Genomic DNA, 13,103 nt, shown 5'->3' with positions numbered 1-13,103 from the left:
GCCACAGAAAAAGTGATATTGTCAATAATCACATCAAAGATATCTTAAAACAGTCTTTTAAAGAAGTTTTAAGTCAGCAAGTTACAAAGAATATATTTTTCTATTGGTGTTATATAATTCTCATTTTTTATTCCAACATAATATTCATTTTTATAAAAGACTCAGTTTTATTTAGTAGTTCAATTTTTAAGTTTCCAAGGACATAGATTAATTAGGAATAAATTTTAACAGATGAAATCAGTTACAGAGTAAAGATAACATTTAAATTAGTGTTGTCTGCATATTCCTAGGTCTTAACAAGTGATATCCATGATCACTGACCAACTAAAAATGTATCTTTCTCAGTCACTTTTCCAGTCCTTGCTGTGGCTTTAATTGGTCTACTTGAGTGTCCTAAAAATGTTTCTTTGATATTGTTTCCAGAAGTCTCTCAAATGATTCAAGATTATTTCAATGATATTTACTCCAATGCCACAGCAAGTAAAAGCTCATGTTTCCAAAACCTGGATATGCATCAGAATTATCTAGGGACTTTGTTAAATGGCTTCATCTTCATAGGTGTTCTGGCTTAGGGAAGCATGCTGAGACATAAAGAATGGGGTGTACAAGCACAGTTCCCCAATATATATTCAGGAGGTACGATGAAGGGAGTGTCAGTGTAGGATTCAGCAAGCCAATAGGTGGTTCAAGCCACTCACATTCAAATAGTGCACAATGAAGGTGTGCCTGTGGGGGGATGACTCATCTACATGGTGTATCACTGTACTTGCGGAAGAGGCCCCCTTCTTTCTTCTGGAATCACTGCCATCTATTTCCCAATTTAAATGAGGAATCATGTCTTTATCCAAAAGTAGGAGTAACCCCTTACTGTGGACTAAATGTTTCTATCCTCCCAAAATTCATATGTCGAAACCTACCCTCCCAATGTGATGGTATTTGGGGATGGAGCTCTTAGGAGATAATTAGGTTTGGATGAGGTCACAAGTGTGGAGTTCTCGTGTTGGGAATAGTGTCTTTACAAGAAAAGATAGATCTAGTTCACTCTTTCTCTGCCATGTGAGGATATAGAGAAGAGAAGGTCATTTGTAAACCAGGAAGAGGACTCTCACCAGAATCCAACCACCTTAGCACCCTGATCTGCTCCCCACTAACATTTCTGACCTCCATTGTCTTGTTCTATTTTTTTCCCATAACATTAATTGCCCTCTACCGTATTTCAGAATTCCCTTTCTTTTACATGTGTTATACTCCCAAGAATTTAACTCTATAAAAATTGAAATTTTTGTCAATTTTGTCCAGTAATATATTCCACACAGCGAGAGCAGAGCCTGGTATCTAGTTGATGCTCTACAAACATTTGTCAAGTGCTTGAATCTCAGTCTTTCTCTTTTGTTCCTAGTACTTAGTAATATGTAGCTTAATATTTACAATTTGTCCTTTTTGCTCTCCTCTCTGCTTCTGGAAAATACACTGTATGTAAAACTATATGATTCCTTTATTAAAAAACTTTTCTCATGAGTTCCACCTTAAAAGTTTATTCACCATCCAAGCCCATTACCACTTCCTCTTCAAAGCCAGAAGTTTTTTGGACTAGAATCTCTACAGTTAATTTAGCTGTTTGATACCTGTTTAAGAACACCTTTCCCTGCCTTACCATATACAAACAACTATCACCAAAATAAAACACCATCATTTTTTCATTGATCTCTGAAATTTCTGTCTTATATGCTCAGCTTTTCATGTTTGGAAGTTGGTGACATTACAATATTCTAGGCCATAGGCACAACTGTTTCAGGGTCTTGAATGCTTCCTCCATTCCCAAATGTCTCCCAGCCTTTACTTTATAAACCAAAGATAGCAATGCATCTCAAGGCTCCTTGGCAATGTCCAATTCTATAATTAGGACATCACCTTGTACTTGGGAAGTTTTCATATGACCCTTCCTATCCAAGAATGACAAGTAGGGAGTAGGTCGCATAGGGAAAGAAGCATCATCCATATCACAGGGACCTGCATTACCTGGACAAATCACTCATGACATTCCCAGGTGCCAAATCCATCTAGAGACTACAATGGGTTTAGGGTCCAAAATGTCAAAAAAAAATGTTCCTCTCTTTATATCCTCCTTCCAAGGACTCAGAAGGGCTGACTACAACCACTCTGTTCTCCTGGTCATGGCCGCTACACATGGGTGTCCTCTCTGCCTATCTTTCTCTTGAATCTGCTAGTATATTGAGCAGCCAAGGGGGAAAGCAGGGCATTCAGGATATTGTCTATTCTCCATTTGCATGCAACTTCAACTTGGAGTTGTGACTAACACTTATTTTCTGCACAGCTTTCATGGGTTGAATTGAATAAAGGTGGGAACAGAAAATATCAGCTAAAGTGGAATGTGAGATTATCTTTAGATTTCAGTAACGTGTGCTTTTTCCTCCTATTTGTTTGCTGTGGTTTTGGTTCTTGCTGTGCTTGGTTATTACTGATGAAAAATTGTGTGTTAACTTAGACCAGTAAGAGGAAAAAAAACCTTAACCATTAAATACTCTTATTTTGCTGCCAAGACAACACCAAAACCTTATTTAGGTTTTGAAATAACAGGTCTCTTGTCTTCTCTGGTCTTGATCTCTCAGTTGTGAATGCCAGTTAGCACAACATCTTGTGCTCAGGTAGACTTTGATGATATTTATGCTCATCTCAATGCCCTTTCACCTCTTGCCCTTACCATGTGCTTCACCAGCCCCCAGCAATATGTGACTTAGAAGCCACTGAATTTCTATTTTCTCATTTCCCCCCAGTCAAAAATAAGCCAAGCCCACTGCCCAAAGATAAAGATCTAAAACTGAGTCCCCATGCACTCTATCAGGGATACAACCAGGGCACTCTAACAATTCAAATGTTCTCATGCAATATTAATGCATAAAAATTGTATAAACAAACCTTAAAGGAATAAGAGGGACCTCCTGATATTTAAAAAAAAAAAAATCTGTCCCCTGGTATTAAAAACACCAAAGGACTCCCAAACAGCTGAGTTCAATAAACCATTTTTTTCAATCTATGCTTCATATAGAGATATTTCCAGTGTGTGTCTCATGCTATAATGCTCAACAGCTGCATCTGTTACCCTCAATGTGTTCCATATGGAGCTGTGGTTATAATCAGCTCCTTCTGTGAAAGGCTCTCTTGGATTTCTTCTGTAATTAGGATTAAAATGCACTGAGAGCCCACAGGAGATGCAAGAGAGGCCTTTTATTTCAGTCATTATCATTTCTCTTAGACAAGATTACCTTTCAGAAAACACTGTGTAGACTCTGTCTCTAATCTTCAACAAAAGAGATCCAGCTTGTTAAACTAAATTCCTTTTTTTTAAACATATAATCTGAAAATGACTTTGAGGCAGCAAGCTTTAGCAGAATAGCAATTTTTCATTGCTCCACAAAAAGATGCTGCTGGGACCAACAGGGAGTTGGAGCATTTGTAAGGAAATTAATAAATGTGAACCTTATTGAGAAGGGCAGACACGGGAACCTTTGAAAGAAAACTGACAGGTTATTTTAATGAGAGAATGTTCCCCCTTAACGTTATCTATAATAAGGCAATTTTTTAAATTAACATACACTGAAGCCTTGAATGATCTCAGTAAAAGAGCTACCAGAGGTCAACTATGTGCACAAAAGTAAAATTCATAAAAGGAATAGATTGCTTGACTACTAAAACTATAAAGCTTCTATATGACAAAACACTAGAAATAAAATAAAAATGCAAACAACGAACCTGGGGTGGGGAGAGAAGATTGCAATATATATGTCAAACTGAAGATCAATATCTTCCAGATAGAAAAAGCTCAGACAAGTCAGTAAGAATAAAATATATAGAACACCTCAATAGAAAATTTAGTAAAGCCAAAGAATAGGAAATTCACAAAAGGATAAGCACCAGTAAATATAATCAACAAAATTAACCCTTATAATTAACCAGGGAAAAAAATCAAATTAAAACAACCAGGAAAGATCAGTTTCCATTATTAAATGGGCACAGAATTAAAACAAAAATTTTTAAGAAGTACTTCTGAGGAATTTTCTTCAAAAGAGGTGCTTTGAGGAACTAAAAAGAGAGAGGTAATTTCCAATATGACAAGATTGCCAGGAAGAAAGACTAGAAGGAAAACAAGTTGCTAGAAAATTTTGAAGGAAAATTTGGCAGTAAATATCTAAAAAATTAAAATTGCAGCTATATCCTTATTGGGGGAGGACGCTGAGAAGGCATGACTGCAAATTGAACCATGAGCTGGACTCTAGCAGTTGGAAGCTCCTCACCCTTTCCGCTATCCTTGAAAGGTAGAATTCTGCCCATTGCTCCCATAGTAGGAACCAGTTTCAGGGACACAAACTCAAGAAAGTAATGCAGTGTTGAGACCATCTGGACTAGATAGAGGACTGAACCCAGTTAAGACCTGTATATAAACTTTTAAGATCTGGCAGGTGGATGTGGAGATCTACTTACCTTGTGGCACCCAAGATAAGTATGTAAGTTCCCTCACTTACTAAACCTGTCAGCTACCAATCTGGTCTCTTTAGTCTCTCTTTGCCCTTCATGTACTAGATGAGTTTCAAATTTCATTTGGGAAATTCCCTCATTTGCAATTAATACTCCTTGACCCAGCAATTCCACAACTAGGAAAAATGCAATTATTTGCCTTTAATTAGAAGGTTGATACTGAAGTTTATATTTTTGATATTTAAATCTTTTTATGCTTAAATTTATAACTTAATGAATTATTAGCATTTTAATAAATAATATTCATATTCATTTAAGTGGATTCAACACATCTAAACTATTGATTTCTTAATATAATACCTATATTTTCTTAAAAATAATATGAAAAAGAAAAAATATTGCCTCATAAGCATTCTTCCTCTGATTATGTTCTTATTGTCATTTACTTTCCATTTCTTCCCTGCTAATGACTCTGCTTCATTATCTTCAAGGCAAGAAGAGACCGCATGACAGTGGCTCTAACATTAGGTGACTTCAGCCAGCACTTGACTCTATCTCTTACTACCTGTGCATCTGGGCGTGTCTTCTAGGCATGGTCAACTTCCATTTCGTCATCTGGCCACTAGGGAATAAGCATCCAATCTAAGTCTTGGGACAGGTAGAAGGATTACATGAGCTACTGTGATCACTTAGCACAGAGCCTGCCTCAGACTGAACACCCAGTGAAGGGTATTTCTTATGTAAAAAGGGGATAAATAAATATTGTGCATATTTTATATGTACTGACTACTGATGCCGTAAATGTGGGATTCTAAAATTCCATTGCTAATAGAATATTGAAATTTTGGTCTGTCAGATATAAAATTAGCACTGTCTCACCTCTACAATGAATAGTAGTAATATGGAGAATTGCACATAATAGTGATTAAACAAAATTAACTCCTACAAGGTGGAATTCATTAAATAATTGTTATATCTATATAGGATGTACACTGTGTACCTATTGAAATTCTGTTATAGATGAGTCTTAAATGTATGCTTACAGGGCCCTTGTTTTCTCCGCTGTGAAACAAGACATTTAGAGATGATTTTATTCATTTTGAGCTTTCTCTTCCAATGTTTCTGTAGATTTTCATTGGAATTTAGTTTTCTTAGTTTGTTATCAGAGTGGATTTAAAGAGTTCTTCTTAAATTTATTTATTTAAATTCAAAGTTAGTTATCATACAGTGTAGTATTGGTTTTAGGAGTAGAGCCCAGCAATTCATCACTTACTTTTTTAAATTCACTTATTTAAATTCAGGTTAGTTATTATACAGTGTAGTACTGGGGATATGAAGGCGTTTTACCCACACTGAAAGAAAATCGATGGGAATGAAGAGGAGGTCATCATGATAACTAGATTTTCAGGAAACAGTGAAAAACATTCTGTCTGTAGTATTGCAGCAATGTGAACAATGCCTTGGAGTTGTGCAGTATGGCAGCCCTATGGTGAAATCTACCTGCTTCAAGGTACATGCAGTTAATGCTGGACTCGTGGGTCCAGTCAAAACACATCAACAATCTGAAGCCTTCCTCAGCAACCAGCAGCAGAAATTCAATAGACATTTGTTTATCCAGCAGAAGAGAAAATATTTTGTTTTAGAGATGTGTATTTGATCTTGCCAGTGTCTAGAAAATCATACAGAAAAAAAGCACTCAATCTTATAACAACCACCTCAAAATTCAGAAGGTGATACCAAACAAATAAAATAAATGCCAAACAGTTTACACTGGTTGCCTTTTTAACTGTAGGAAGTTCATCCTGAGTAGGCGCCCAGTCCCTTCTCCCCCTTCTCCCTGGATCTCTCTCCCTTTTTCAGCTCTTCTCTGCTCTTTTGCTTGGTCCCCTGGGTCCCAGACTCATCTTCCTACAACCTCTTGAGGTGAAGGTAGAGGAATGTCCTAGGCCTGGAGAGAGAAAGCAAAATCTGTAAAGCCAGGCAGCTCATCAAATCTATCTCTAGGTCAAAAGGCCAGAATCAGAAAAGTCTGAATTAAAAATTCAGGATCAGAAATTTTGGGGTAGGTAGCTCTGTTTTCACAAGCTCTCCAGGTGATTCTGATGCTCTGAAATTTGAGAACTACCAGTCTCTTCCATTCTGCTGCATTGCTCCATCTTTGCCTCAGTCTAAACAAGTAGGTTCACAAGGATATCATCTCAATGGCATCCTTTGAAAATCTTCCTAGGGGCGCCTGAGTGGCTCAGTCGGTTAAGGGTCGGCTCAGGTCATGATCTCACGGTTCGTGGGGTACAGCCCCATGTCGGGTTCTGTGCTGACAGCTCAGAGCCTGGAGCCTGCTTCGTATTCTGTGTCTCCCTCTCTCTCTCTGACCTTCCCCTGCTCACGCTGTCTATCTCTGTCTCTCAAAAATAAATAAAAAACATTTTAGAAAATTAAAAAAAAAGAGAAAATCTCCCTGTTCTTTTTTCTCATTTACTTATGCTTATGGGAGCCTATCGTCACCTGGATAATATATTAAATTGGATAAAGTGACATTTATTCTGCCACAAATGTGTGTGTGTGTGTGTTTGTATTTTACTCAAAAGGAGTGAACTGACAAACTGAAGCCAAAGGTGCTTGAGATTTTAAATATGGTTTGTAATGTTTTGAGTGTCAGATTAAGAAACAGAGGAGCCACACTGCATTCACATGTTCTGTTTCTTCCCTACAGCTTGTTCTTGTAGTTCATCCTTCATTCCAATGTTATAATTCCTAGGAAAATCAATTCAGCATCTATTTCATTGTAACTCCTTTATAGTGCATTAAATGTGTTCTCAAGCATTTGGTGTTTTTGTTGTTGTTGTTGTTGTTGTTGTTGTTGTTTTCAAGCATTTGGTGTTGATCTCACTTCCTTCTCTGGTTAGTGCCAGTGAAACTTAGGTGTGATCTCCTAACCGTGAAGGACTCCATGGTGGGTTTTATTTTTAAGAGCTTAGTAACTAAAAGTCAGAGAGGGAAATAATTCTTAGGTTTTTGACCCACAGCTGTGGCATTTGCTAATAGGTCCCATTGTCACATTTGTGTATCCCCCCGTCTTGGATGTCCTGACCACCCTCTACGGTACTTTGCTCAGGGGTAAGAAGAGCACACATTTCATCATTTAGTAAGAGTTGAAACAGTTTCCAAGGGAGCTAACACCAGACTGACACAACTTTGCACTGCTGAAGTCTGCTTTTATTAATTGAATGTCACACAATCTTTGCAATTAGGTTCACAAAACGAATTTATCCATGAGGGATTTGCTTCCCTTTTGATGACATTCTATCCAGAAAGCAATCTCCTGTTAAGCCTCGTGGCAGGTTGGGAAGAATGACATAACTCACACATTCTGCCCTCGATGAAGCACACTGCTTCTTCAGCATGGGAATCATTTTCCATTTCAATCTAGGAACAAAACATATGGCTCTGTGTGCTTTCCTCTCCAGAACACTAAAACCTAGAAGCACAGGGCTGCTTCCTGGCTTTTGCAGCAGGAGCTAAAATACTGGCCTAAAAAAGCTCTCCACAGAAATGCATGCTTTATAGATTGCTCATAATTATAATTAGTAGGCTGAGTAGACTGACTCCATTTCATAAACATCTAAGGTAAGGAAGCAGCTGCCAGGCCTGCCAACAAGATGGTGATGACTTTCACTGCTACTTGACATCATTTTTTGGTTAAACTGTTGTGCTCCATGGATTAGAATTTAGGTCTTTTGCTCTGTATCCCCAGAGTCCCTACTTCCCCTCACTCCAGTTCTCCAATATTCCAACCACATCTCATTGAGATTCCACAGGTAGAAATTCACAGAATTCTACAAATCACAGTTTCATAGGGAGGGAGCATGAACACCAGAAGCTTGTTCTTTGCCCAATTTAAAGACAGCTGGCCATGTGTAGTGTTGCCCTAACATGCAAACTTCCCACCCATGTATGTGCCAACCACATAGTCAAATACCAAATACATGTATTTGCTCTCAAGACTTCAAATTCACAATAAATACAAGTAATAATATCCATGCCAGAGTATGATCCAAGCTCAGCATTTTCTTATACTTAAAGTGAGTGAGCTTCAGAGTTCACAGTTTTATGTAGTATCATTTTATTTCTACTTTCAACCCCTATTAAAGGATCCTCCATAACACTGTTTTCATACCTTTTTCACACCGTGACAAATGCATAAACTTACCAGGAGAAAGAGGAGGTGGAAGAGGGCATCCCAGCCCACCTCTTCCAAGCCATCCATAGGTCAGCCATCTGTCCCGCCTTCTTGCCTGCCACCTCAGTTGCTTTATTTGAACATATACAAGCACATACACCAGCTGTCCTCATCTTCTATGGCTTTCTGACCAACTATACCCTAAAACAAAACTTGGCAAAAACAAAACAAAGAAAGACTGCAGGCAGACAAGACTAAATCAAGATAAAACTGTGAAGTTGGTAAGGTTTTCCTTGGTTACCTTTTCCTACTTTACATTTCAGAATCCTTCTTCCATTCAGGGTACCCATACCCTGCCAACCCATTCTGCCCTCATGCTATTTCCAGTAGCTGAAAGCGACCACCAGGTAATCCTATGTGGCTTGTCCTTCCTGAGTTGCACCCAGTTATCTGAATAAAGAAAGTTATCTTCTCTCCTCACACATACCATCAAATATTATACATCCTATTTCACTTGTGTTTCTTAGAACCCTGATATCCTCTTGTTTCTCTGACAAAAACTATAATCCAATTAATAGGTACAAATAAGTTAACATCACCTTTCCTGGAAAATAGCATCCTTCTTCATTTCTCTGAGTTAACTAACATATATTAAGTAAATACTGTGAATACAGCCCCATGCTACAAAAGGGAATAAAATGTGGTTTCTGCATTTAAGAAGCTTGCATTCTAGCTAGGAGCAATTGTGCCCAGAAAAACACTATGTAAACAGAAAACATGATGTCACTAAGTACTATGATGGAAATGTGCAAAAACTGATTGGAGACATTGGACAGAAAAAAGAATATGGAGAAGAATGGACAATAGCATCTGGAAGTGAAGCTAAAAATAATGGCTAAAGGCCACTTATGAAAAACTGTGTTGTCCTAATGATTTAGGGCTTTCTTTCTTACTATAAGTGCAATTTTAAACAATTACTTTCTGAAGATAACTTAACCCAGTGAAGCAACTATAAGGGAAGGCTTTAGGTGTACCCTGTGAAGGTTATGATTTGGGTCCTACGGGTCCTTTAGAGCTGCCATTGCCCAGCATAGACCTTGACTTTTCCCTGTCCTGACACTGTGTTTAGGAAGTAGTTTTTAAGATAGCATTTTAAAATATCTTCCAGTCTATATAACCCTGTCTTCTCAGAGGATTTTGGTAAAAGGCACTTATACTTCCCACTGAAGGAAGTATAATGTTATGTAAATGAAAAGGTTTGGGAGAACAATATTCTTGCTTGTTTGGAAGCAGCAGAATCCATCAATAGACAGCATTAAAAGAAAGTATGTAATTCAAATTTAATTGATAGATTATCAGCAGATATCAGATGAAAAAGAATGAAATGCATGAGATAAAAGGTATATAATAAAAACTGTGGTTTAGAAGTTAGTAATGAGTCTTTGTTTCTTTAATATAATGCTTGGAAACCCAGCATGTAATGTGAGAAAATACAACCTTTAACATTATACATCTCCTTGTGAATTTTTTTTTCAAATTTTTTTTAATGTTTTATTTATTTTTGATACAGAGACAGAGCATGAGAGGGGGAGGGGCAGGGAGAGAGAAGGAGACACAGACATGGAAGCAGGCTCCAGGTTCTGAGCTAGCTGTCAGCACAGAGCCTGATGCGGGGCTCGAACCCACGAACGTGAGATCTGACCTAGGCCGAAGCCGGAGGCTTAACAGACTGAGCCACCCAGGCGCCCCTCCTTGTGAATTTTTTTAAACCACTGCTCATAATTTTGACAACCACAGATATGTACTATGGAAAAATGTAAGCCAAAAACCACAGGAATTGGAGCCAGTAAGTGAAAGGAGGGAGTGTGAGATTGATGTATGGTAAACTTATGATGAAAAAAAAAGAGAACTTGTCAAAAGTGCAGAACTAAAGTCAGTCTTAGAGCCACATTAAAAAACTTTTAACTAAATAGACATGCTATTTAGTATTTTGAAATTCTAATTGGCCTCCTAGCATTATTTTGCATGGAGTTAGTCTCCTCTATTAATCCAGAAATGCCAGCCCCAACCAATGCATCTTCCTGGTGCTCCTAAAATTTCATAAAGATCATTACTTTCTTTAGTATACATGAATTTCAAATTTTTGCTGAATGATTTCTTAAACTGCATTCTAAATGGGATTACATGCATTGGCACACAGGAATGCCAATAAGGAACTACAGGCAGTTCCCAATTTAAAACTTGATGGCATTCCAAAAATGTATTGGAAAGTTTGACTAATTGGAACACAGAGTATATCTTCTTGTGGAAATAAATGGCAGATAATTTCCTGGACAGGCCCCATAAGTTTAGCCAGGCCATGACATACCTCATCCATCATTCCAATAACTCAGTCTAAATTGTAGGTCCAGACAACAGGGTCTTTTGGGAAGAGTAGGTACAAAGGAGATATAGGGAGGTTTACTCTTCTTTTCCTTAAGATTACTGCTATTATACATTACATAGGTTAAGCTTGGCCATTCTCTCTTACTATCTAATATTTCTCTAGCCCTCCCCACCCCTGCTAGTGAAGTGCTCCAAGCTCCAAAAATACCTTCCCTACATCCATCCCAACCCTACGTCATGGTCTTCACAACAGAATGGGAGGCAGTGATAGAAAGACACATTTGCCATTAGTCAGATCTGCCATCCACGAGCTTCCTTATTGGCCAGAATTAGCTTAGTAGCAGCAGTTCCTCTAATTGCTTGTTCTGGCTTTTAGGAGCTCAAACTGTCATTAAGGGGGAAAAAAATCAATAACTTTTCAGATATTCTCTTCTTGGCAGGAAAAGGGCCCTGGCAAAGGTCCAGATAGCAGAAGTCCCTGCTGCCATTGTTTCTTGCTCTTGTGCCAGTTTTGAATTGTTTTTTAAAAAGCTGTCTATAGAGTATGTCCCTCCTTTTCTCTTTCCTTTAATGTTCTTCAGCACATTTTCTCTAAACATTCAGTGCTCCTTTCAAAGGAGATCTATGTCTTTTGAAGCAGGTGCATTTATCACTGTCTCATGCTGGTCATGCATTCCGTTACTCAAGACCATGTTGTCCTTGCATCCAGTGTGAACTTGAATGGAGTGGCAGGAGGTGAGGAACAGGCATGGCAGGAAGGGTTTTGGCTCAATGAGAACTCTGGCGATTGATGGGGGTTGCCTGGAAAGTGATAAATGGGCCGGCAGAAAGAGAATGGTTCTGATGAGACCCCAGCTCCAGAGAAAGAGGGCCACAGTTGATTGTTGTCTCTGGCAGGAATATTGGCCAGAAGTCTGCAAGGGATACCACACACTTACATACTCTCAGTCTCTGGCAGTGTCAGATCAGACTGATTTGGGTTCAAACTCAGTTTTTCCATTCGCTTGCTGTGTGTCATTGAGTACTTTTCTTTTAGTTTCTTCTTTTGAAGGCTTGAGACAAAATCTACATCAAAGAATCCTTGTGACAAATAAAGTTAACATTAATAAAGATGCAAAAATTCTAAAATGTTTATTCTTATTCCCTTCACTACCACTGCCTGCCATTCTTTTAAGTAACTGTGCTAATAAGGATTGGTCTTGACTCTTTCTGATCATTTTCTATTAAATTAATGAGATTTTTATTATTTTAAATTTAGCAAATATATTTTTTTCTCCACAATGATTACTTGGAGCAGATCATGTGTCTTTCTTCCACATAATCCCTCACTTCTAACATGGCATTAATTGTAAGATGCTTTGCATCGAGTTTATAAAATAGCTTTTTGTTGGGAGTAGGAGGTTACATGTTCAAATTAAATGTACACACTGTCTGTGAATCAGAGATTCCTAATTTTCATAAAAGTCAAAAGTAACATTTCTAAAATTGAGTAAATAAGGTCGTTTCTCCTCTATTTTGTTACGTATCAAAAAACAAGTTGTATAAAGTAATGCAATGCTATCCGAGGTCTGTTTTCCTTCAGATGTTTAAGTACACCTGGCATAAATTCTCCTAGAATTATGCAAATACCCAAGTGGTCACATTCTCACTGTACTGTATGCATCCTGGGCCCCAACATGCTTGAGCTGGGTCTGCTTTGTCCCTCTTTGACTCCAATGTGAACATAACAGGACTGGAACCTCCGAAGGATTCCACACCCGAAAGCATGCAGGAGCAACTTGATCACACCACACCCTTCCTAGAGGCATTCTAGACAGAGTCAACAGACAGCCTTTTTTTTTTTCAATAATATTTTATTGTCAAATTGTTTTCCATACAACACCCAGTGCTCTTCCCCTTAAGTGCCCTCCACCATCACCACCACCTCTTTTCCCCCCTCCCCCTTCCCCTTCAACCCTCAGTTCATTCTCAGCATTCAATAGTCTCTCAAGTTTTGCATCCCTCTCTCTCCCCAACTCTCTCTCCCTCCTCCGCTCCCCCTGGT

This window comes from Suricata suricatta, chromosome 15, assembly GCF_006229205.1.
Source record: "Suricata suricatta isolate VVHF042 chromosome 15, meerkat_22Aug2017_6uvM2_HiC, whole genome shotgun sequence".
Taxonomy (NCBI): Eukaryota; Metazoa; Chordata; class Mammalia; order Carnivora; family Herpestidae; genus Suricata; species Suricata suricatta.
Note: the sequence above shows the minus strand (reverse complement) of the source record.